Consider the following 27,152-nt stretch of genomic DNA (forward strand, 5'->3'; position numbering starts at 1 on the left):
CTCTTCAAATTTTCACTGACCATGATCATTTTTGTTTTAAAATGTTCATTTTGTATTATATTTTAACGAATCACTGCCTGTTTTTTGATATTTGCAAAGTAACCCTTTAAAATTAACTGAATTTCATCGAATGGCGTATGTTACATTACATAATGAGGCAGATTTTTAACTTTTTTCTTGAAATTTTGCAAAAGTTAAAATTTAAACATTAATAAAAGTTCATAAATAAATCAGAAAAAAAATTCTACTCTCATGATACCCCTCCTCCCTCCTCTATCCCAAAAAAATGCCCTAATACACTTTTATCTATCGGAATAATTTTCTTTCCTCATTTTATTGCATAACTGATCTTTAACTATAATTCTACTCAACTAAGGCATACGTTGCATAAATTTGCAACTACTTAGCCCTCCTCCCCTCTTTTTCAGGGTTTTTAGGGATGAAAACCACCCTTACCAATTCCTAAGTAGGCTAACCCACCTGATCCTGGGTAGAGCAGTTTAATCAACTGCTTTTTTTTAAAAATAAATTAACATTTAAACCACAAGCAGGTAAATATACCTTGACTTTGATATACTTTGTCCTCACAAACCCTTAAAACTAATACGAGGTCTGTCCGGAAAGTATCGGGCCTACGTTTATATCTTCGTGCCATTTAACGTCAACAGTAAAGCCTCACGAATCTATTAGTTACTTACTGACACCTGCCGGACGTATAGTTCATGCGTAGCATGTCTTTGTTTACAGTGCCTTTTTCGCGTTCGTCGGATTTTGATATTGTCAAAAATGACTGAAAAACAAGATCAACGAACTATGTTCAAATTTTGAAACGTTTGCGTGATGCAATAAGAAGAAAACGGACGCACTTTTGGGAAAGTGGTGACTGACTTCTCCATCACGATAATGCGACAGCGCATTCATCCAATCTTGTGCAGCAGTTTTTGAGCAAACACAATATCGCATTGGTTCGACAACCTCCATACAGTCCCGACATAGCCCCTTGTGACTTTTGGCTGTTTCCAAAACTAAAAAAACCATTCAAAGGACACCGATTCCATGACAAAACAACGGTTGAAAACAATGCGACGTGTGTACTTAAGGCTATCCCTAAAAGTGAGTTCCAGGACTGTTTTGAAAAGTGGAAACATCGATGGAACAGTGTTATTCAATCAAGTGGGGATTACTTTGAAGGATGCCACCCACCAGATGATAATGAATAACGCTAGCACGAAAATATAAAAGTAGGCCCGATACTTTCCGGACAGGCCTCGTATAAAGGACTCCTATCTAGTATGTGTAGTATTCAATAATTGAAGTTTTATCAGCAGTATATTCATAAATATAATATATGCTAATGAGTTATATGAAGGTGGGTTTGCCTGTTTGTGGTTAATATGTTACTTTTTTTTATACAACAAAAGTTAAGTAAACATTCTCTACCCAGAGTCAGATGAGTTAGCCTCCTTAGGCGTTGGTAGCGGTGGTTTCAACCCCTAAAAAGTGGATTCCGTTGAAATTAAATAATAATTTTTCAGTGTTTTTGCGGTATGCAAAGTTTCATTGTGATTGTTGAGTTACACTTATGTACTGTTTCTAAGCGTTATTAAGTGTTAGTATGATTATTATTAGTGTTATTAACTCAATAGAGCTAACAAGAATTTATAATTCTCAAAATATGTTTCAGAAAAGGAGAGAAAAGTCAGTACTACTGACTTTCAACCTTCCTTTTTAACAAACGTTTTATCAAAATACATAACATCCCTGACTAATACATGAATGTATATTGAAATCATCCTAAAAATTGGACAGAGACAAACCAATACTATATTTGTATTCTCATAGTTACTCAAAATCGGAAAAAAACACGAACAACTACTCTCTGTGTTTTTTGGCTTGAGACTATTGTTTTATTACGACCACATTATAAAATGTACAATTTTGTGTTTAATAATCTTGTGTTTTTTTTGACAAGTTTGATATCATACAGCAGTATGTAAAACTTAATTGAATTTATTATCTTTGAATACCATTCACTTTCTATAAAAATGCAACAAAGCTTCTACGAGGGAGCTTCTAATTTAAATTTTCGATTGAATTTTGGGAGATGTATAAATAATAATTTGTTTATTGTGACCCTTAAAAAAATCTTTCAATTCGCATGAATATGTAAGTGTATAAATTTGCGTTTAATAATCTAGTGGCTTTCCTAAACAAGTTTGATATTATAAGGCACAATATAAAACTGTGCTTTTGGTTGGCTAAACGAGTATAAATGATAACCGATTGACTTATAATAATTTAATATTTACGATTCAATTTTCTGCGTTATTTATAAATAATCGGACGTATAATAATGAACAATAAAATAATTATTGAAACGTAGGTAAATCGTATAACTCCCAAAAAGATTTCTAATCCCAATCTAATATATAAATACAAAATAAACGTTATCACAATAGTTCAAATTAAATTTTTTCTTCTGTTTTACAATGATTTTCTTACTGATGTTAGAGCCTACATGAAATAAAAATTATTTTGTAAGAGATTAATAGCTTTTCTCTGAAATAAATAGCTTATATTTTTTCGTGATAAATGAAGTTATACTAAACATATTATTGTATAATTTGAATTCTTAGTTCTCTATCGCGGATCGTTTAGTTCATTTAAAGTATAAGTGAATAATTTACGGAAAATGCGTGTAAAAATATGTGATTTCACTTCAAGTTTGTGTAACTTTCTAGTTATTGTATTTTATTAAAATAATGACACTTTATTCAGTTAATCATTTAGTTCTATGTGAAGCGATTTGGAACAAAGATAACAGTAAAAATCTGACACAAACTGATAATATTATATAACACATTTAAACTTTATACACATTTACTGAAATACAACTGCAATCAATCAGAAAAAAAATTGTTAATTCTTTCTTGCCATAATATAACAAAAATGGAAAAGTCTAAATAGAGATAAGTTTAGATTTTCAAATAAATTTAGCTTATTTATGGAAGATGATTTTCATGTAGATGTCGATTTAATTAATTTAAATGAAAAAAATAATAATCCTTCAAGTCATACACCTGTTAAAAGAAGTCGTAGTAGAGTGAGTTATGTTGATGGTTGTGCTAATACCAAGAGAAAACGGATTGAAGAAATGTGCTTGTAATTTTCCAAAGAAGAGCTTGAAAGAACTTTAAAACTGAAGGAGTTAAGAGAAGTCATCGAACCTGAGGAAAATGAAGAGTCATCAAAAGAACAATTAATAACTAAAGCAAAGGAATTAGCTATGTATATGGATGTATGTTTGTGAAAGAATAAATATGAGAATTTAATAGCTCATAAAAAAAGAGATAATATGCAGAAAATATTTTTACCTTACAAGAGTATTGCTGAAGCTAAGTCTGATTGTTATTCAGAAAATATCGAGGTAAATGAGTCTGGAGCAAATGTTCACATTATATATTTGTTAGAACATACTACAAAAAGAATACTTTCATTACTACCTCAAGACACTTTGGAAGAAATTACAAATAAGAAATTCAGACTATGTGGAAAGTATGGAATGGATGGTGCTTCTAACCAGCAAACCACACGATAAAAATGGAATGTGAATGTTGATAATGTTAGTAGAGAGTTACTGGTAGAAAATAGTGAAACAGACTTATCTTCTGACGATGAAACCGAAAGTGAAAGTGAAACAAGTAGTGAAGAAGAGGAAAAAAACAGTAACAACTGAAACAATGCAACAAGTACATCGAAAAATGAAAAAAACCAATACGAGGGTGGTCCGATAAGTACTTAGCCTACAAAAGAAAAACGAAAATTTCGGAAAAACGGCGTTTACTTTTTCAACATAGTCTCCTTTTAGTTCGATACAATTGGGCCAGCGATGCTCCAACTTCTTTAACCTGTCTGAAAAATACGTTTCCTCGAGGTCTGAAAAGTAGGCTTCCGTGGCAGCGATTACCTCCTAATCGAATGAGGAGGTGATTATACCCCAAAATGTCCAAAATGAAATGTCCAACCCAAAATGTGCAAAGGAAAATGCCCACAGAAAATAATGTCCACAAGTCAAATGTCCACAATTGATATGTCAAATATGTCCAAATTTTATTCACGTATTAAGATGGTGACCAATTATTTTGAGATATTCCAATTCATTTTCTTCGTCGACATAACTTTGATATGCGGCAACGACGGCGGCAATACGTTCTTCGGCTCGAAGTTGGCTGCTTTTAGGCAATTTTTTCACTTTTTTACCCAAACTTATTTCCCGCGACATATACTCAACGTCAGCCTGTTCTTTCTGGATCTCCGTAAGAAAACTGTAGAGGCTCGGATGACGGCGACCAACTAATATTTGGAAGCGGTTATGCCAGCCCTCGGAAGCATTATTTGTCCGCGCAACTCCTTGAAGAACAGAGTTGTACTGATTCCATAGGGCTGGCGCGTACCGAACTCTTACTGCTTTTCTCCGGCCAATTGCTCGAATACCTCGGACGTAATTAATTTCAAAGTATGTAGCTATTGGAATAAACTCTTCTGGCATTTCATTTTGAAAGAGGTCGAATATCTCTGGCACATTGTCTGGGGGCACGTAGGCTAAGGCACACATGGAATGCGCAGCTTCTCGAATACTATTGTCATTCGGATCGCCGTACTGTTGCTGTAGACCTTCAGATTGTATTTTCCGGTATATGCTTTGACGAAGATGAAAGAAGCACAGTCGAATTATATTTTCACCGAAATGATTTTTCACAGCGTTAATTATCGCCAGCTCGAAATCAGTCATTACAATCTGAGGATGACGTATTCGTATACCGGCCTCTTCAGCAGCGGAGAGAGTAACTTCTATGACTTTGGAGTATGCTATTTCTTTTTTATTTTCCAAGAGTGCGTAGACTAATGGTATAGCGATTTTACGTTCAGTGCCTTTGTAAGTTTGGGTAACTGAACCCATTATAGTAAAAAGCTGGAAGAAAATCGATGGTACAGTGTCGAACGTACCATCTAGGAACCAAATTGTTGAGCTGAACAGCAATCGTAAATTTTCGCGCGTTGCGAACACTAATATTCTGTCCGAATTGTAATCCTCGTCTGTATGAGAGTCATACATCAGGAAAGTATCTCCAACGAGCGTTTTTGTAAAAGTTTCAGGTATATCTTAAATGTTATACTTTATAATAAATGTATAGCTGCAGGAGATGGTATGTAAAAAGATATGTTGACTCTTATACCTTTTATGTCTTCTATGGTAGTGGGATTAGACGGTAGATGCAGTAAACGTTCGCGCTGTATAGTTTTTTTAATGTTGCCAATGTCAGGTAAACGAGCTTGCACAGCTTCATTACAATCCTGTGCTTCTCGCGTTATAGCAGAAGGAGGACGAGCACGGTCACTTATAGCCGAACGCTGTTATATCAGCTAAAATTATTTCTATTCAATGTAGAAAAATATAGAGTGGTACCTTAATATTTCCCATAATGCGCACAGATTCGACTTCTTCGGGATTAGGTTCATGAGTGTGAGAGTTTGCCGACCCACCTCTCCGAATCAAAACACTGCGACCCGTGCTGACGGTAGTCAAACGCGCGGCGCATTGACCTCGATATCGACACTTCCAATATTTTACATCACCTTTGGAAGTCGATGCAGAGTATAAGAAACCGTCAATGTGTCCATAAGTAGAAGACCCTTTCTTAATTATTTCTAATGTACGATATGCCATTGTCGAGGTTCAACGAAAATTTTGAAAAATCATGAGTGAGAGTGTACACAAATGTTAATACATGTAAGATATGAAAGGTTATGGTGAATGAAAAAAACGCTATCGGGAAAACAATCGAAAGCAAAAAACTAATGAAATACATATTTTTATTTTGGACAATAAATAACTGTGGACATTTTGGCTTGGACATTTTAGTTTGGACATTATGGGGAGATACCCCTCATTCGACTCAAATTTCTGCCCGGCGAGTGACTTTTTCAAGTTTGGAAACAAAAAAAAGTCGCACGGGGCTAAATCTGGAGAATACGGTGGATGGGGCAGCAGTTCGTAGCCTAATTCGACCAATTTGGCCATGGCGACGGCGGAGGTGTGAGCCGGTGCGTTGTCATGGTGGAAGAGCACTTTTTTCTTCGCCAAACGGGGCCGTTTTTTCTGCAATTCGACGTCGAATCGGCCCAATAATTCGGCATAGTACAGCCCTGTGACCGTTTTGCCCCTCTCCAGGTAGTCGATGTAGATCACACCTTGTGAATCCCAGAAAACGGTGGCCATCACCTTTCCGGCCGATGGGGCAGTCTCCGCCTTCTTCGGAGCACTTTCGCCGGGTAAAGTCCACTGTTTCGACTGTTCCTTGGTCTCTGGTGTATACCAGAGCTTTCTCATGTCCAAAATTTCATGCAGGACATGACCCACGCGGTTTTTTGAGATGCCTAAGATCTTAGCTATCTCGCGCACCTTCAATCGTCGATCTGCCAATACGAGATCGTGAATTTTTGTTACGTTATTATCCGTGGTAGCCGTTTTCGGAGCACCTGGACGTGGCTCTTCAAAAATCGACGTGCGACCACGTTGAAACTCGTTAAACCAATTTTTGACGGTCTCCATCGAAGGAGAAGAGTCACCGTACACAGCATCCAAGCGCTTTTTGATTTCGCTGCGCGATTTCCCTTCCAAAAACAAGAATCGAATCACCGACCGATACTGCTCTTTTTCCATTTTTCAAAAATCGACGGACACACTTGCTTTCACACGCTCTCAAAAAGAAACTACAACTTCGATCCGGCTGAAATCTTGACAGTAACCATCGAGAAGGTGGTACTACGTGATAGAATATTTCTTTTGCGAGAGTGGTGCCATCGGGCGGTGAGGCTGAGTACTAATCGGACCACCCTCGTACTATTTTGAGTGATGCGTCAGTATTTATGATATCGTTTGTACCTCTGCATTTGGAAGCTGATGGTGTTATAATTTAGGAAAATCAAACACCAAATTTCGTACTGTATTGTCGATCTATAAAATTTTTGTTTGCGAAAGAATCAGACGAATTGGTAAAACAAGAATTTTCATAACGTCCTCTAATATTAGCCACTCCTTTTCATCATTTTGATAGTTTCTATAAGTTTCTTGAGATTGTCATATGACTCTTGCATAGTTGTACTTTGAGCAATAGGAAGCGATGCATATTCATTAGGGTTTTGCAGCAGAACATCTTTTAAGCTCTTTTTTGAAGAGTGAATAAATAGTCTCCATTCATTAGTTTTATCGATATTAGATTTAATTTCTTCCATTAGTCCTTCAATAATTTACAGCAAACTAATTTCTTATCACTAAACTCTTTTTCTTCATAAAATTGCTTAAAACTTTCATTGCTTTTGCTATAATAACATATGTTTTGTACCCTTTCCTAATATATTAATCTTTTTTAAAGTGGAAGATAAATACTTTTTTCTATCTTTAGGTTATCCTAAACTTCTTACTAAAATTCAATTCAGCTTACGTGAAATTTTTGATACTGGAAGTGACTCCTTTAGATGGTAAAAACTCATAAATTTCATCTTCAATCCTCTTCTAATTCAGAAAAATATTCACCACTGTTACTTTTGTTATTATAGTTAACATTTTCTATTTTTTTCTGTTCATCGATATATGTCTTTCATTCATTTTCAATCGATAAAGTTTTACGAATATTCAAGTACTCATCAATATTTTCCTTTCCTCTGTGTACAGCTTTTGTAACTGACCTTACCTTAGCGCATTTTAATTTCTCTATATTTATGGTTCCTTGGAAAGGAAGCTTTGTTTTTCGTTTTTTCAATAATTTTTCCTTTTTCGCTGTAATTTTTTTAATTTTATCGTTCGCGGTTCCATTCCTGTTTTTTTTTATAGATCTACACGTCCTGAAACAATGTAAATTTATATTTTACCATAGAAATATTGTCAGAAGCTCAGAATCATCGTCAAAGTCATATTTTGATGACGTCTGTCCGTGGGGATGTATGAGTGTATGTATGTGTGTGTTCTGTCAATCGCCATGACTATTCCAGTCGATAGATTTTGATGAGACTTTTTTCATATGTTTTGTTATGATGGAAGGTAGGTGAGAAAATATTTTTTAAGGCCAATAACCGACTTAAAAAATATTTTATACCCAACCCATTTTTAGGAAAAAGTTGTCAATTTTTAAAAAGTGATTTTTCTGTAAAATTGCTATAACTTTTGATTGAGAACGTATTTTTCGTCATATGACAGCTTGTTTTAAAGCCTTTACAAGTAGCTTTTAAATGAATCATCGCATGATTAAATAATCGATGTATATCAAAAGATATAGTACTTAGAAGATATTTTCAAAAATTTTATAAAAAACATATTTTTTTACATATGTGTAACTTTTCATCGGGATAGGTGGAAAATTTTATCTTAAAGCATATTTTTTTTTCAAATGGTTGATGGCCTGATTTTTAAAATTTAGGAAATACGATAATTTTAAACTTATGTAATTCGATCGATGATAACATTTCGTATGTGTGTGTTTTGTTAACCGCTATTTTAGTCGATAGATTTTATTGAATCTTTTTTTAAATATTTAAATACTTTTTAATGATGGAAGGTAGATGAGAAAATATTTTTCAAGACTATTAACCGACTTGAAAAATTTTATAGCCATTTTTAGGAAAAAGTTTTTAAAAAGGATTTTTCTGTAAAATTGCTATATTTTTGAGAATTAATCTTTCGTTATATGACGACTTGTTTAAAATCTTTTACAAGTAGCTTTCAAATGAAGCATCGCATATTTGAATAATTGCTAAATATCATAAGATATGAAATTCAATTGATAATAACGTTAATGTAAGTTTGAGTTTTAAAATATTATTTGAAACAAATACTTGCTGTACAATCGTTTTACAACGTTTGTTCATATCAGCTCATTTGAAAAAATACAAAGTGTCGCAGACATTACAACAATAGCGATCTAAAACGATTAGTGATGAAAAACAGCAGCTCGGCAATGGAAATGCTTATTGGTTGTTGGATGTGCTGGTGTGTTGGATATGCTATGCCTGGTGCGACATAACCCATCGCAATTTCAAAAAATATCTATATACAAATATACAAAATTATAAGAGAAAGTTACATACATAATATGTTTTTACAATAATGAAAGAAGTAAATCCATACTGTCACAGTTGCTATCAATATGCCCATCTACAGCAAACAGCAAAAAACAAAAACGACGACGCCATGAAAATGCAATGTGAAATCGCTGTCATATGCTTCTCGAAACTGTCTTTCTTCAACCCATTCCTGCCATCTCACCGTTAGTGACGCCTATCTCGAATAAAATATAATTTAGCATTATCACTCGATATGGTTTATAAAATAGCAAAATTGTTGAATATAATTTATCTAGTTGATAGATTTCAATGAACCTTTTACATTTGAATCAATATTATGGAAGTTAGGTAAGAAAATATTTTCTTAGGAATACCAACAAATAAAATAATTGTTTTAACGACTTTTTGAAACAATTGTTTAACATAAAAAAAGGAACAAAGAATGACGTTTGCAGAGTTCGCTGTCGTATATGCTTCAAAAATACCTCAACTCTCACTGGAATCTCTTTTTATTACTCACACGTGTTATCACATGAAATATGAATAATAATCAATTAATAAATATGAAAAAATCAAGTTATTTTCATTCAAATCAGATTAATAATCAACATTAAACATAACATTCGAATAACTATATACAAATAGAACATTATTTTAAAGATATGTCATTTTAAATCCTCAATTTGAAGTATTATTCAATTTTCTGAAGAATAAATATATAGCCATCACGAATACGTTTTAAGTTATTAATTGGTTTTACACATAAATCATTTATTTTTAGCCAAATTCCATTTTGATTGATTAAATTAACATAACGTCCACAATGAACAGTTTTACCAATATGGAAAATAACATTTGAAATTTTAAACGATGAATTTCCTATAACAATATTTTCATTGAGATTTCCAATTACAAATTCATGCGATATAATAATTGAATTACTTTGTTCACATAAATTAAAGCTCAAAATTTGAACAATAAGAATATTATGATTATTAATGATTTTAATTTGGCTTTGTTGATTCCATTTATTCTGACATTGAGTACATTGAACATCTAAAATTTCAACAGTAGCATAATTATAGTTGATTAACTGTTGTAAACTATAATTGATAGAATAAGCTTTCTTATTAGTACAACGTTTAGATTTTTTTAACACAGGTAACGCTAATGGCAATATATAATTGGAATTACTTTCACGATGACACGTAATATTACATATACGAGGTGTGTTCAAAAAGTAAGGTGACTTTTCAAATTTCACGGGCAACGTACTTTCGATTATCGATTTTTTTGTTATGTTGGTACACTCTTCCCGAACATCTGTACCAAGTTTCAAGTGTATAGCATTTTTTGTTTGGTTGTGAGAGGCGTAAAGGTTATAAGCGTTTTGCGTGCTCGGCGATTTCTTGCTATCGAAAAATATGGATCAAAGGATATGCATCAAATTTTGTGTAAAAAATAAAATAAAGTGCTCCGAAACACTTGAAATGTTGACGGTGGCATACGGTGAAACTGTTCTGAGTAAAAAAATGTTTACAAGTGGTACACACTCTTCCAAGATGGCCGGGAAGATGCCAATGACGAGCCTCGCTCTGGACGCCCAAGCACGTCAACAACTGATGAAAACGTTCAAGCAGTGAAGAAAATTGTTCTGGAAAATCGTCGAATCACTATCAGAGAAGTTGCTGAGGATGTTGGTATATCGCTTGGCTCGTGCCATGAAATTTTTTTGGGCATGAGACGTGTGTCAGCGAAGTTTGTTCCGAAATTACTAAATTTTGACCAAAAGAACCGTCGCATGAGCATCGCTCAAGAACTGTTGAATGACGTCAACGACGACCTAGATTTACTCAAAAGGGTCATAACTGGTAACGAATCATGGGTATATGGTTATGATATCAAAATCAAAGTCCAATCGTCCCAATGGAAGAGCCCAGATGAGCCAAGACCGTAAATAGCACGCCAAGTTCGATCAAATGTCAAAGTTTTGCTCACTGTTTTCTTCGATTACCATGGCGTGGTGCATCAGGAGTTCTTACCATATGGACGTATGGTCAATAAACAGTATTATCTTAAAGTTATGCGCCGTTTGCGAGAAGCAATACGAAGAAAACGCCCAGAATTGTGGAAAAACAACTCATGGCTTTTCAGCATCATCACGATAATGCCCCTGCTTACTCATCTTTGCTTGTGAGAGATTTTTTGGCCAAAAACAACACCACAATCATGCCTCAGCCACTATATTCACCGGATTTGGCCCCATGTGACTTTTTCTTGTTCTCAAAACTAAAGAGACCTATGAAAGGACGGAGATTTGCAACGATTGCAGAGATAAAGACTGCATCGCTGGAAGAGCTCAAGGCTATACCGAAAAGTGCTTATGAGAAGTGCTTTGAGGATTGGAAAAACCGTTGGCATAAGTGTATTGTATCTGAGGGGGATTACTTTGAAGGGGACAACATAAATATTGATAAATAAATAAATATTTTTTCTTAAAAATATTGGGAGTACAAATAGAAAACCGCCGTTTTCCCATAGGTGGCGTCAGCATTGCACGTCGGTAAAAAATTGTTAACAGAAACGTTACATAGCCAGCTGAGGCATTTGTCAACAACTCTTCATCACCTCGCTTGTTTATTTTTACTGTGCTTTGTATTGTTCGTGCGCAAAAATGGCAAAATTCAAGCCGAACAGGAGACATTTGCGGGAAGTGTTGCTTTTTGCATTTCATTCGGGAAAAAATGCAGCTGAGGCGCGTCGAATGATTGTAGAAACTTAGGGTTACAGCTGTATTAGTGAAAGAACGTGTCGGGAATGGTTCCAAAAGTTTAAAAATGGCGAGTATGACGTAGATGACAAGGATCGTCCCGGACCCGTAAAAAAGTTCAAGGATGCGAAATTGGAAGCTTTGCTGGATGAAGATTCTTGCAGAACGCAACAAGAACTTGCGGATTTATTGGGTGTAACTCAGCAAGCCGTTTCCCATCGCTTGAAATGCTTAGGAATAATCAAGAAAGTGGGATGTTGGGTGCCGTACGAGCTGAAGCCGAGGGACATCAAACGGCGTCTTGTCACGTGCGAACAACTCCTCCAACGGCAAAAAAGGAAGGGTTTTTTGCATCGCATTGTGACCGGCGATGAAAAGTGGATACACTATGACAACCTAAAGCGGAGAAAATCGTGGGGTCTTCCCGGCCATGCATCAACTTCGACAGCGAAACCAAACATTCATAGCTCGAAGCTGACGCTGTGTATTTGGTGGGACCAGCTTGGCGTAATTTACTATGAACTCCTGCAACCACGCGAAACCATCACAGGAGCCCTCTATCGGACGCAATTGATTCGTTTGAGTCGAGCGTTAAAGGAAAAACGCCCAAAGTACGCGGAAAGGCACGACAAGGTCATATTTCTGCATGACAACGCTCGGCCACATGTTTCCAAGGTCGTGAAAACATACCTGGAAACTTTGAAATGGGACATCCTATCGCACCCGCCGTACTCTCCTGACATCGCCCCTTCTGATTTCTACTTGTTCCGATTAATGTTGCATGACCTGGCCGAACAGCACTTTCGTTCTTACGAAGAAACCAAAAATTGGATCGATTCGTGGATCGCGTCAAAAGACGAACAGTTTTTTCGAAGAGGAATTCAGAAGCTGCCAGAAAGATGGGAAAAAGTTGTGACTAAGGATGGAAATTATTTTGAAGAATGAGATTGTAACGAGTTTTTTACAATAAAACCTTAAATTACTAGAAAAAACGGCGATTTTCTATTTGTATTCCTAATACAAAGTCACCTTACTTTTTGAACACACCTCGTAGAACATGTTCTGACATAACAGATACGGAATTCAGATTGAGTTTTTAACGTTGATGATTTGTGTAATAAATCAAGAATGAATTCTCTAATATCTTGTTGACGAGGATCTACATATTCCAAATCAATCAATTCCACAGGCCTGCAAGGTTTTGTTCTTTTGCAACTGAGGGTCATTTCTGAAGTAATTTTTGGCGTAGAATTCGAATCCGTCATCAGAATTTCTCCATCACGTCACGTTTTTGAGTAATCGGTTTTTCGAAAAAAAAAATTATTGCAGTATTTTACGTGAAAAAACAAACATTTTTTCTCCTATAAAATTTTTTTCGATTGTTACAATTTGACGGAGATAAAAAATGTTGAAAAAAACTGTCACTTCCAGGAAAAAATGCCCGTGCGCGCGTCATATTTGACGAAAATAAATTTTTGATGAGTGATTCAGATAGGGCTTGGTAATAGCTAAAAAATGGTGTACTTCAAATTTTCGTACGATTTTTTTCCCAAAATTGGCTAATTGTCAAAAATAATAAAAAAATTTCAGAATTTTCAATTTTGCATAATTGTTGCAAAATTTAAAAAAACAATCTATGGCAACCGTGAGTCATATCATTTGAAAGCTCTCCGAAAGACCTTTCAAACGCACCCACGCGCGTCTCTGTACGTTAATTTCTACCAGAGATATAAAACTTTGAAGTTAGACTGATTTTGCCCGTGGGGGGGGTAAAAGTGGCTGACCGGCACTGTACTTACCTTGCAAGTAGAAGACACACCCTTTATTACCATCAATCGACTCGATATATACAATCAACCGTGCAAAACTACATTAACAGATAAGCTCATTTCGCCAATTACAGATAACGCTGATTTTTGCTGTAATATCATTATAGGAAAAACGTCAAAAATCTCAGAAATCACGATTGATTTAGATTATAAACTAAAAAGAAACATGAAATATTATAAAAATAAATAAATACATTTAAAGAAAAATATCGAAAAACTTAAAACAGAAATTATAACACCAAGTCAACACAACAAAATATAAAAAATCAATAAAAATGTAAAGCAACTAACAAAAAGCTTACAAAAAATGAAAATACATAAGTACGCTATTAAGAAGGTGCGTCAATAAACTTAAAATTAAAAAGACTTCATAATTAAAGAAAAAAATAAACAAAAATTAAAACAAAAATAATCAATGGTACAAGTATTGCACACAAGTACAACGCTTAAAGGCACGCAGACAGAAATAATGCTCATGATTGGATAAATACATATGTAACGTGTATACACGCTAAAAGAAAATCTTATTTAGTGTTACCAGATTAAACTTACAGCATGAAATTACGAACGGCAAACAAAGAATAAAATAAACGTGAACAACGGAAAAAGTACAAACCAATTTCTTATGAACAATACTGTAATAAGATCAATTTCAAGGAGATTAAGAGTAGGTGTACAACGCGCAACGATTCGTAAAGAGTATTGCAGCTGAAATAACGATAATCGATGTACATCATGTCACATTGCATAATAGAGACTATAATCATTGCCTACAATTACATTTTATTAAAGCGCACTTAACTTTCACGTATACTAGCTAATATAAAATTCCTTTACATTTATTCTTACTTTAAAAATGGCACATCAATCCAAACATCCATAAAAAAGAAGAAAAAAAGAATGAGAGAAATAGTAGTAAAAATTTACCAATAACATCAGAGACGCTCACATGTAGTTCCGTATGCAAGCACTACTTGATGAAGAATCGGTATAACACAAGCTTCGATTTCATCCGAATGCGACACACGATTCGTATAAAGTATTACAGCTGAAATAACAATAATCCATGTACAATTGACAAACTGAATTATATAATCAATATCGAATTACGTTTTGAGCTGACCTCTATATTACAACTAAATTTTACATGAAAAAATTAACTATAATTACATCTTATTAAAACGCATTTATCATTGACATATATTTGTTAATATAAATTTCATTTCTATTTATTCTTACTTTAAAGAGAAAACATCAAATGAAATATACATAAAGAGCGAAAAAGAAAGAAAATGAAAATACCATCAATGACACTTACATGGAGCATTATATATATGCAAGCTCTATTTGTTGAAGAATCAGTATAACACAAGCCTCAATTTCATCAAAAAATGTCACGCTGTACAAATTAAGTCAATTGTAAGGTTTAATACAATCACCGAAATTCAATTTCGAAATAATGAAAAAATGATACCTTGCACAAAGGTTATACCAATTAACAATTACTCGCAAAAGGTTAACTAAAACATGTCCAACCTATCGCAAATTCAAGGTTAAAAACATGACAACTTCAAGCTTCATAAAAAAAGTAAACCAATATTCAATAAACATAATAAAAACAATAAAACTCAAAACATGATGCCAACCCATTGCTCGATTACTGTTGCTGATATTAACTGGATATCTGTATAATTGACCTTCTATATCATACTGAGATACACATCCCTATATATTTATATACAATGAACCAGCACCTCGATAGGCGCATAATACGTAAGAGATGAAAATATATATTAAACTTAAACAGTATGATTGTGCTTTGTCTTCTTAGCCATAACTTCGCAACTGCCACCATCAGCGCGTTTTCTTTTTAAACAATCATTAGCAGAATCATCTTGAAGCGATTTTGCTAATACTTCAGAAGCATTAGCAGAATTGTCAGGCACACCATCACCAGTTGAATCGGAAGGTTGAATAGTAGAATTTGCAATATTACTTGATGATAAAGAAAATTCTGAAGCATTAACTTCGGAAGTATTATTTATGGAAAAATTATTGAACCAATCCAACATCCTAAAATTAAAAATAAAGTATGAAACATGAAATAAATTATAATAAAAATATAAAAAAGTTATACATACTTATCTTTCATCGAACCTTTATAAGTATAATTGATGTGGGTAATAGGTAAAGTAGTCAGCTTGACAATATCAACAAATTGTTTTACTTTGAGCCGTTTGAAAGCAAGGATCTTATATTCAGGATTAAGATCGAAGTTTACTGTCTCTTCACCTCAAATGTTAACAGTAACCTAACAAAAAAGAAAAAAAATTAAAGAAAATATATAAAGCAAAACATTGATAAACATTGAAAAAGTAATTACCAAATCTTTTTGCATATCAATAACTACAAGATCACGGTTAAGGAATTGTTGCGAAATTTCTTTATTTGTAACTTCTTCAATTTCTCCAATATCAAAAAGAATTCCAATGCAATCTGAAAGTGTATGTCTTTAAAAATGTAACGATATATGAAAAAAAATACATATTAATAAATCAAATACACACCAACAATAGAATTTTCATCCATTTTGAAAATGTCTTTAAAATTTTTGAAATCATAACTAATTGGAAATTTGTTGATGGAAGAAGATTGATTAATTTCAATTAAAGATTTATTCATCCAACGTAACTCATATGGCGAGTGGATATCATTAAATATTGGATTAGGCTTAGCGATTTTGAAATCCGCAAAATCGTATATCAAATCAACCTAAAAAAAATATATATAACTATTCCATATGTGGCGGGGAATTTCGGGGGTTTTAACCGCGCTACGAATTTCTTCCGCCACAAGGCCTGTTTTACTCACTACCCCCGATTATTTAGGGCGCCAGACCGCCGGCTAATTAGGGCAATCGTCGGGGGTAGGGTCAAAATGGAGTTTCGTCACGGATATCCCGGCTTGCCTTCACGGCGACTGCGCAGGGTAGGCAAGCGGGTGAGTACTCGCGATTTCCTCAGTTTAGGCCTCGGTGTCCAACTACTCGATTCCAATTTTTCCTCCCCAAGTATGGTAAGCCGGCAGCTCAGATGATGGCTCCTTAATCCAGGTTGTAAGTCCGTTCGAATTCGCGCGTATGTTACCTATCATGAGACCCGAAAATATAGCGAATCAGCGTTACCCGATTATAACCACCCGCGGCTGAAAATCTACAGCATGCAATTGAGGCAGGGTAACAGAAGTAAATTATATGTAAAAGAACAATTAATCACTTTATTGACGTATTTATTAATTTATAAGCAAGAAGTCGGAGTGATTAGGGACAGTACAACTCTGAATAATTATGAAATAGCAAGGGTACAAATTAATCGAAATTGAATAATTTTCCGGTCGGTCATCGATTAACAAAGATGGTGGAATGGTCAGCGCAAATAACTAAATCACGAACTTTCTTTGTCTGATCTTAATGCTCATGTTCGGTTTGCGAAATGGCGGGAAGGTCAGCACATTTAAATAAGCACGGTAAGTTTATTTGGCTAATTCTGTGTTCGCAATAAATTATTAGCGAAAGGTCAGCGCGAATCTCCTAAATCAGTCAAGTTTTTCCGTTTTCTTTTGCCGGTCGGCCACGTGGTCGGGAGTGAGTGTGTGCGTACGCTCTCTTTTTCTCTGGTGCGCTCCTTTTTTTTTCTCTCTTCTCTTTGAGTGTCCGTCGGATCGCGTTTGTCAAGTTTGTTTTGCCAATATCTCCGGTGTGGTTGTTCGCACATAAAAATGTTCCAAAACAAAAAAAAACATTAACACAAATATACTTTTAAGAAGTATACTAAACAAAACATACTAATTGTCTACAAATGCTATAATGGTATTTAATATAACTATAAAAATTCACTAAATTGCAAAAAATTTACCCTTAACAAAAATAACATAGTTTATGAATAGCAAAATTTAACTACCAAATGAAAATTTTATCCACGCAAAATTCAAACTTAATATTACAATTATCTTTAACAGAAAAAATGAAACTACCATTAATTCATGGATAACATGAAAAATTTCATAAAAATAATTTTTATATCTATTCACCTAACTTAAAGCAAATTATATAAAAAGTAAAAATTAACAATTCTCAATAACCCAATACGATGATATAATTCTTTGCCATACGAGGATAATCAAACGAAGCAAGCTCATTATTAAGAAAACTATGCAAAAAGACAGGATTTGCCCAAAAATGAGATAATACTCATGAAAAAACTTAAGAAACAATGCTAACAGTATTACTAATCGTAGCAATAACAATACCACTAACTTCTGCTGATTGCAGCAATCAAATTAACGATTTTCTTTGCCTTAAGCATGATAATTATTTACTAATCGACAACATAATCGATAAGAATACTTGCTTGAGCATAGATGAAAGAAGATGCTAGAATAAAAATGAAGACATAATTAAAATTCATAAATATATACAAATAATTGTTTTGTTTATCACTTTTCCTTTATAACTAGCTTATCCTTTTACACAAATAAAAATCATGCGAGTAATGGTCGAAACAGTGAAAGTTATAAAACAACACATAACTTTCCACAACGACCAGTCATCAGGCACAAACACAAATGACAACAACCAAGTTTACAAATCTAAAATAAACCTTAGCAATAATCAATTCAGATGAACACCTGATATACTGAAAAAGTGCTAGCATGAGCATAGATAAAGGAGGATACTAAAACAAAGATGGAGACATAACTAAAATTAATAAATACATGTGTATAATTGTTTTGTTTATCACTTTACCTTTATCGATGTACCATTTATAGCTGGCTCATCCTATCACAGCAATAAAAGTCATACTTGTCATGGTTGAAACAGTAAAAGTTATCAACAAGCAGGTAACTTTTTACTAGAACCAGTCCTCAGGCTGAAACAAAAGTGATAATAACCAACTTTACCATGTAGCAAATCAAAAGTAAGCCTAAGCAATAATGAGTACAGTTGAACGCCTGCGTTACTGATAGAGTTCTTGCTCGAGCATGATTAAAGGATAATGCTAGAACAAAGATAGAGTATAAAAAAAACACATACATATAGATATTATGTTTATCACTCTTCTTATACTCGTATAAATTTACCTTTATAACTAGCTCATCCTTTCAAAGAAAATCATCCTAATGTTTGAATCAGTCAAAATTTACAACTAGCTTTTTACAACAACTAATACACAGACAGGAACCAAAGTTACAACGACGAACTTTATCAATTTGACAAAGTCAAAGTAAGTATTAGATTAGACCCAACATTGCATTGAGACGAGTGGAACCAGTATACGCAGAGACTATATGCAAGCAACTGAGCAATGTACCTACAGTTGCTACAGCGCAAACTCGATCCATGCATACTTAAGGCACACTCACAACGCAAACTCGATATTTAAAAGACTGTATACTTTATAAACCACAACAAATACAAAAAAACGTAGAAATTGTTATTATTACACGTTATTTATAAGTTTATTTATTATTTTTTTTATTCAACCTTTTTCTAGATTTTAATTTTCTTGTTTTATGAATCCTTTTATACTTTTTCTTATTTGATTTCACAACTAATTCATCATCTTCATTGGATGAATTCCAATCGTCTTTTAATCCTGATTCCGGCTCCAAAACAAACCTTTCTACATGATGGAAACCTCTCATGTTTTGTTCAAGCTCATTCAATTCTCCTTCCAGGTGTGCCAGCATTGCTAGATAAATAAATTAGTTATTATTAATACAATTATTTAAAATTGCAATTTTAAATGCTTACCAAAAAATCTATTAAATGCTTCATCGTCGCGATGTAACAGTGCTTAAAAAAATGAAAAATGATTAATGTTTTATATTTAGACAAGGATCATAAAATAAAATAACCTTTGACAAATTTAACAACAAAAAAAAAACGCTACCTATGAATTACGAAAATTAAAAATAATAATTATTTACTTACCTGCAAATTCTTCCCAATTCAATTCTTGTTCGTTCATTATAAAAGCAATTTCGACCATTCTAATTAACGTTTCTTCTTACGCGCTAATCAATGAACAATAATTTTTGAACGGTTAAAACTGTCAATAAAACAAAACACAATTTTTTGTTTTATTATATTTTTATTTAAATAAATATAATTGATGAATAAATTTTTAATACATTTTTTAAAATATTTGAAATATTTATCAATCGACGTTTAAAAATTTTTCAAAATAATAAAACCGTTTCATTTCAAATATAAAAATTAAAATAGCTACTAATGGTTTATTGATGAATACTCAAATTTTTTGAGTTTTTTTATCATTTCTATAATGTTACATTATAGTTGCAATAAAATTATGCATGTAACCAATTATTTCATAATTGCTGTATGAAATATACTATATTTAATGTAATACAATGAATATAAAAACGACTAATAACGTAAACACAAACGTAAATAACAAAAATTCCAAGGAAGCACACCGCCAGAGCAGCTGGCAGCGTTTTTTAATTATACGCTCGAACATCAGTTTTCCAAAAATAGCAGTCATTTTCATTTGAGAGCTGATTCCATTCTGTTGGCTGACTGTATTTTAATTTTTTTAACGTCTCTCTATTTATGTTTTGTCAGTGCTAATCAGCGACGGAGGCTTGCAATGTGTTTGAGAATAAAGCACATGAAACTTTTTTCAGTGGTGTTTGTATCAATCAGCAGGGACTGGGAATCGAACCCTGACCTACCGGGTGCGAGTCCGTCACCCTACCGACTAAGCCATTGCAGGCCTCTCTGTATTTTCATTGATTATTTCCTTTTTTACTTTCCTATTAGTAAAGTATTTTGTGACATTTTATGCAAATACTATTAGGGGTCCATGTTTGTTGAGCTATATCGGTATCTAATTTGAAACAGTTTATATATACATATATATATATATATGTATTTCAGTTTTCAGTTAATACTCGTCGATATTCTTTTTTAGAAATAAATTGCGTACAGATATAGCAAAATGCATTAACATTTTTTTTACAAATGGGTTTAAGCTCTTTCCGACTTTGACGAGTACAATGTCAACTAGTCGTCATACACATTACGGCTTCATTTTCGTATTCTATAATTCCAGATTTTTTAATCGTTTTTTCTTAATCTTACCTTCAAATAACTTTGAAAGTGATATGATAGAGAAAAACTAATATCGGATTTAGACTCAGCGACTCCATAAATTGTCAAGTTTGGTAGGTTTGGTTAATGGGTCTGAACCTTTTCTTTTGTGTGTCTGTAGAATTGTATAAACATGAGAAATACTGATAAAATATGAAGCAACTGGATCTTTCTAAATATCGTTGAAAATGGAAGGGGGAACGCGGCACGCGACGTGAAAAGAATAAACCAGTATAGGTGGAGTCGACAAGAGGTGGATTCGTTACCATCCTTTGTTAAGATGGGAGAAAAGAAAAGATGTTCCAAGATGTTTTAGTATCTGTCAAGAGCTCGATATCTGGTTCTATCTATCGAGAGAAGAGATCTCAGGCCGTCGCTCTCCAGCACAGCTCACGAGCCAGGAGCTAACGAAGGGGTTCAATAGCCACCCAGCAAAACATCTTGGTAATTCTCACCGCTTCCTAAATATCGCTGCTCTGCAACATTATTGAGTGTAGTAACGATGTCGAGCAATAGATAGGCAAACGCCTTGTCTTTTTTATTATCGAGTTATTGCGATGAACAAAAATCTGTCGTGCGAGCGGGACGACCACTAATATCCCGTGTTTCGTTGCGTGTTTACGTTATGCTCTCTTTCTTTTTGTCTCTCTCCCTTTTTCTCTCTCGTCACTTTGTCGCAACCAGCAAGTGTGCATTTTGTTGATCGTTGTATTGCATCCAAGACTCTTGGTCAAGAGTTTGTTTTGATGTTTTCTTTGATTAACCAGTTGATCCAATAAATTGTCATTGGCTTTATTTTAGTATACCTTATTTTACATGTTAATTACTCTTAATAACAATACTTCAATTTGATTTTGTATAAAAAACAATTAATAACTATTTTTAAAAAATCTAACAAATTATTCAAGAAAGAAAATCGTATTTTGACAAATATCTAGGTATCACACTATTCAAAATAGTAGTAAAATATTACGTGAAATGTTTCATGAAAGCAAAAAATTACAGCAAAAAATTTGAAGAAAACATCTTCTCTAAAATATTTCAAAATATTTCAGCCAAAGCTTTCAGTCAGGTTTTTCTAAATATTTCTGAAATATTTTTAAATACTATTTCATGAAATATATTCTCAATACTTTAGAAATATGCGCACAACTGTTTATGGAAAACATGTTACAAAATTCATTGAATATCTTTACTTCAAAATAGTATGTAGAAATATTTTAAATGTTACTGATATATTTTGTATAAATTCCAGAAATATTTTAGCGAAATATTTCCTCAAAGATTCATTTTCAAATATTGTTTTTTATTTCATTTAAAAAATTTGGAAGTGATCGATTAAATAAATATTATTTTATTTTTTCAGGTTCTAAAGCAAAGAATTTTGATGAGACATGAATGAAATATATGAAATATTGATTTTGATTACAAATGGCCTTCTCTCAATCAAATTCTAGAGGTAATTAAATAACTAATTTTAATATTTTTTAATAATAGCTAAGCTACTCGATTTAATCGAATTTTTACGTTTGATATTATTGATTTGTTTTATAATTTTTAATAGTAATGCAAAAACTATATAAAACTAAAAACCACTAAAAACCATAAAAGCACAAGAACAATAACTAAGCGATCTGTGCGATCAATAATCGTGAGTGGATCGTTCGGCTTCGGGAGCCTTGCTGCCCTACCCATACTTTATACATACGAGGTGTGATCAAAAAGTAAGGTGAATTTTGAAATTTAGCGGGCTACGTCCGTTCGATCTTCGACTTTTTTATTTCGTTATGTCGGTACACTCGTCCAGAACATACGTTCCAAATTTCAGCTTTGTAGTATGTTTGGTTTGTTTGTGAGAGGCATCAAGGTTAGAAGTGTTTTGCGTGCTCCACGATTTGCTGCTGTCTAAAAACATGGATCAAAGAGTTTGCATTAAATTTTGTGTGAAAAATGGAATCAAATGTTCCAAAACACTTGAAATGCTGAAAGTGTCATACGGTGAGTCTACTTTAAGCCAAAAAAATGTTTACAAGTGGTATAAACTCTTCCACGAAGGCCAAGAAGACACCGACGACGAACCTCGTTCTGGACGCCTCAGCACATCAACAACTGATGAGAATGTTGAAGAGGTGAAGAAAATAGTGTTGGGAAATCGTCGAATTACCATTAGAGAAATTGCTGATGATATTGGCATTTCATTTGGTTCGTGCCAATCAATTTTGACGAGTGTTTTAGACATGAGACGTGTGTCAGCAAAGTTTGTTCCGAAATGCCGCATGAGTATCGCCCAAGAGCTACTGAATGACGTCAACGATGATCCAGATTTACTCAACAGGGTTATAACAGGTAACGAAACATAGGTATACGGTTATGACGTCGAGACTAAGACTCAATCGTCCCAGTGGAGGCATTCTGGATCACCAAGACCAAAAAAAGCACGCCAAGTTCGATCAAATGTAAAGGTTTTGCTTACAGTTTTCTTTGACTGCAGGGGCGTGGTGCATCATGAGTTCTTGCCACAGGGTAGAACAGTAAATAAGGAATATTACCTGCAAGTTATGCGCAATTTGCGCGAAGCAATCCGCCAGAAACGTCCGAATTTGTGGAAAAATAAAAATTGGCTTTTGCACCATGATACGACCCTGCTCACACATCGTTGCTTGTGCGCGAATTTTTGGCTAAAACCAACACAGTAACGATGCCACAGGCACCGTATTCCCCAGATCTGGCCCCCTGTGACTTCTTCTTGTTCCCAAAACTGAAGAGGCCCATGAAAGGACGGCGTTTTGCCACGATTGAGGAGATAAAGACGGTATCGAAGGATGAACTAAACAAGATCACAAAAAATGATTTTTTGAAATGCTTTGAGGATTGGAAAAAGCGTTGGCACAAGTGCATTATATCCGAGGGGGATTACTTTGAAGGAGATAAAATAGAAATTGATGAATAAATAAATATTTTTTGAGAAAAATAAAAATTCACCTTACTTTTTGTTCACACCTCGTATACTGCCGTCTATATTTATTTCCCCACTTGAAGAAAAAATTACAAAAACTAAAAAATCTTTTTACTAGGAAAGTATTCAGCCTCTATAATAAGCCCTATATAAGCCCTATATAAAACTCCCCAGCAACTCATTTTGTAGCTTTCTACGAGTACTATAAAATATATTTTCTCTCAAATCGATTAATGATTTTTTTTGTAGCGGGGAAGGTTGGTGACACTCGATGAGTTTTAAGTGTGAGCGACTTTACTCCTAATCTTCAGTAATCCCCTAGATGTAATCGGATTAAAACCTAAACCTTTTTCAATTACTTTAGCTACTAGGAAAATTAAATGACGAAAACGGCGAATAAATTTAACAGACTTTAATTAATAAAAATCACTACAGTCTTTGTAGGGCCGAAAGACTAACGCACGCGAATAGGATTTTACAATTAACTATGTTCGGTGAGAAAGAGAGAGAGAGAAGATTCGAATTTTACCGCGAACTAACGCTCGACGCGAATACAAAAAATAACGCTAACACGATTAGAGAAAATACCGAATGTATTTTGTATCGCATATAATGACGGAAGATGTACCTACCATACGGTGCAATTACGGTGATCAGCTGTAATTGTTGATGCAAAATTATCAACTGCCGCTGCCCCTCGATTAATCAGCTGCGCTGCCTCGATCTGCCTTTATCTGCTGTAATCTGCTGCTTCTGCACCGCTGCTTGCTGCTGCAATACTGTCGTTGCACACACGCGCGTAATTGTCCCAAGGAAACTTTATTTTGGCGAAACTAAGTGCGAAACACAAATCGACGGTAAACTCGCGTGAGCAGCTGAGGCGTAACTGCTTATTTAAAAGATCGCGCGCCCCTTCTCTCTCTTAATTATTAGAACTAACGCGCGAGAAGCAGAATCGCGAACGGATCGATTAATTAAATCGACTACCGTTGCATTTTGTTTTATCAAATATAAATTTTAATAAAAAATCGATAATTTTTAACCCACTTTTAAGTCCGCACATTTTTGTAAAACAAATTCCTAAAATAAATCTAAAAGTGAGGTATTGAAGTTTGTTAAAAGAGTGTTCGAATTCAGGGTCGCAGAATTTGTTTTCATAATTAGCGTAAAAGTTACAGTATTTTTTTCAGTAATCATTACCTTGCTACCATCCACATACAGTGCCGGTCAGCCACTTTTACCCCCCCACGGGCAAAATCAGTCTAACTTCAAAGTTTTATATCTCTGGTAGAAATTAACGTACAGAGACGCGCGTGGGTGCGCTTGAAAGGTCTTTCGGAGAGCTTTCAGATGATATGACTTACGGTTGCCATAGATTGTTTTTTAAAATTTTGCAACAATTATGCAAAATAGAAAATTCTGAAATTTTTTTATTATTTTTGACAATTAGCCAATTTTGGGAAAAAAATCGTACGAAAATTTGAAGTACACCATTTTTTAGCTATTACCAAGCCCTATCTGAATCACTCATCAAAAATTTATTTTCGTCAAATATGACGCGCGCACGGGCATTTTTTCCTGGAAGTGACAGTTTTTTTCAACATTTTTTATCTCCGTCAAATTGTAACAATCGAAAAAAATTTTATAGGAGAAAAAATGTTTGTTTTTTCACGTAGAATACTGCAATAATTTTTTTTTCGGTTTTTCGAAAAATTTTTTTTTTCGGTTTTTTTCAATTTTTTTTTCTCACAGTCGGTACGCTAAAAAGATGAGAAACCACAAAAAAAATTTTTTTCCACCCATTTAATAATACTACATAACAAGTATCGTAAATTACATAAAAAAAAAATCTTTTTTTTTCGACCTTGAAAAATAATTTTATCAATAAATAAATGAAATAGCAACAAATGTGAAGTCAGAAAATATTTTTAATGTACACAAAGCAATAACTACGTATTATAAATTCACATAATAATATTTACATAGACTAAATACTTCAATTATCAAAATAGCACCGATATAATATAATAATTTTTTTCAATCTTAATAATGTTGGAATAAGTAAATACATTTCATAATGCTTCAATATCAAGTAACAATATTAAACGTTCAATTAATAGATACATAAATATCCATACAATAATCAGAATAAATTAAACTTTTTTTCATCAAAATGTCCTCTTTTGTGCTTAATCACTGCTTTACAGATTCTTGGCATTCTGGCAACCAGCTTATCTAAAGTCTCCTGTTTGATGTTTACCCACTCTCTTTTCAATACTTCCCATAAATTAGTGGCAGAACTTGGGCTATTTTTTCTCACGGCTCGATCGAGTTCTTCCCATAATAATTCAATGGGGTTCAAATCAGGCGACTGAGGTGGCCACTGCATAACTTTTAGCTTCTTTTGTTTTTCTAAATTAGATAAATAATTTTTGCATATCGTTGATGTACTATATGCTTAGGGTCGTTATCGTGTTGGAATTCAAAAGGTTGTCCAATCGCAAACCTGATTTTACTGCATGGTATTGGAGAATTTTTTTGTAACCTTCTTTGTTCAAAATTCCATCAATTTTAACGATATCGCCTACTTTTGAACCAGCAAAACATCCCCATACCATGACCGAGCCGCCACCATGCTTAACACTTGGAATTAAACAATCGTTATTGTATTTCTCATGAGTTCTCCTTCTTACGTAGACTCTCCTTTTATTCCCAAAAATTTCAAACTTCGATTCATCGGACCAAAGAACTTTTTTCCAATCGGCGATCGTCCAGTTTCTGTGTGCTCTTGCCCACTGTAGACGTTTCCTTTTATTCACACATCGCAGTAAAGGTTTTTTAACGGCAACTCGACCAAACAGTCCTTTTTCTCTTAAACGTCTTTGTACGGTGCTTACACTCACGGATTTCTCTAAATGTTCGTTAACATGAGCAGTTATTTGAGGAGCTGTTAACTTTCGATTACGTACACTTTTTTGGCAAATATAGTTATCTTCTTTAACAGTAGTTTTCCTTCTTCGCTGTGAGCATCGATTTTGTACAGTACCTGTTTCATGGAATTTTTTGATGTTATATGCCACTGTACGCCTGTCTATGTTCAACTTTTTTGAAATTGCATGGTGACTCATATTGAGTTCGTATAGTGCAATAATGCTATTACGTTCACGCACAGTTAAATTCCTCGATTTTGCCATGGTCACAATACATAGACACTACACAAATAGTTACTCATACTGTAACTGTTCGCTACCGACTGATAAGCTTGTGATCAGAAGTACAGAAATATTTGTAGAAGTATGTTTG

Source organism: Phymastichus coffea, unplaced genomic scaffold, assembly GCF_024137745.1.
Source record: "Phymastichus coffea isolate CEN01 unplaced genomic scaffold, Cenicafe_Pcof_1.1 PCOF00006, whole genome shotgun sequence".
Lineage (NCBI taxonomy): Eukaryota > Metazoa > Arthropoda > Insecta > Hymenoptera > Eulophidae > Phymastichus > Phymastichus coffea.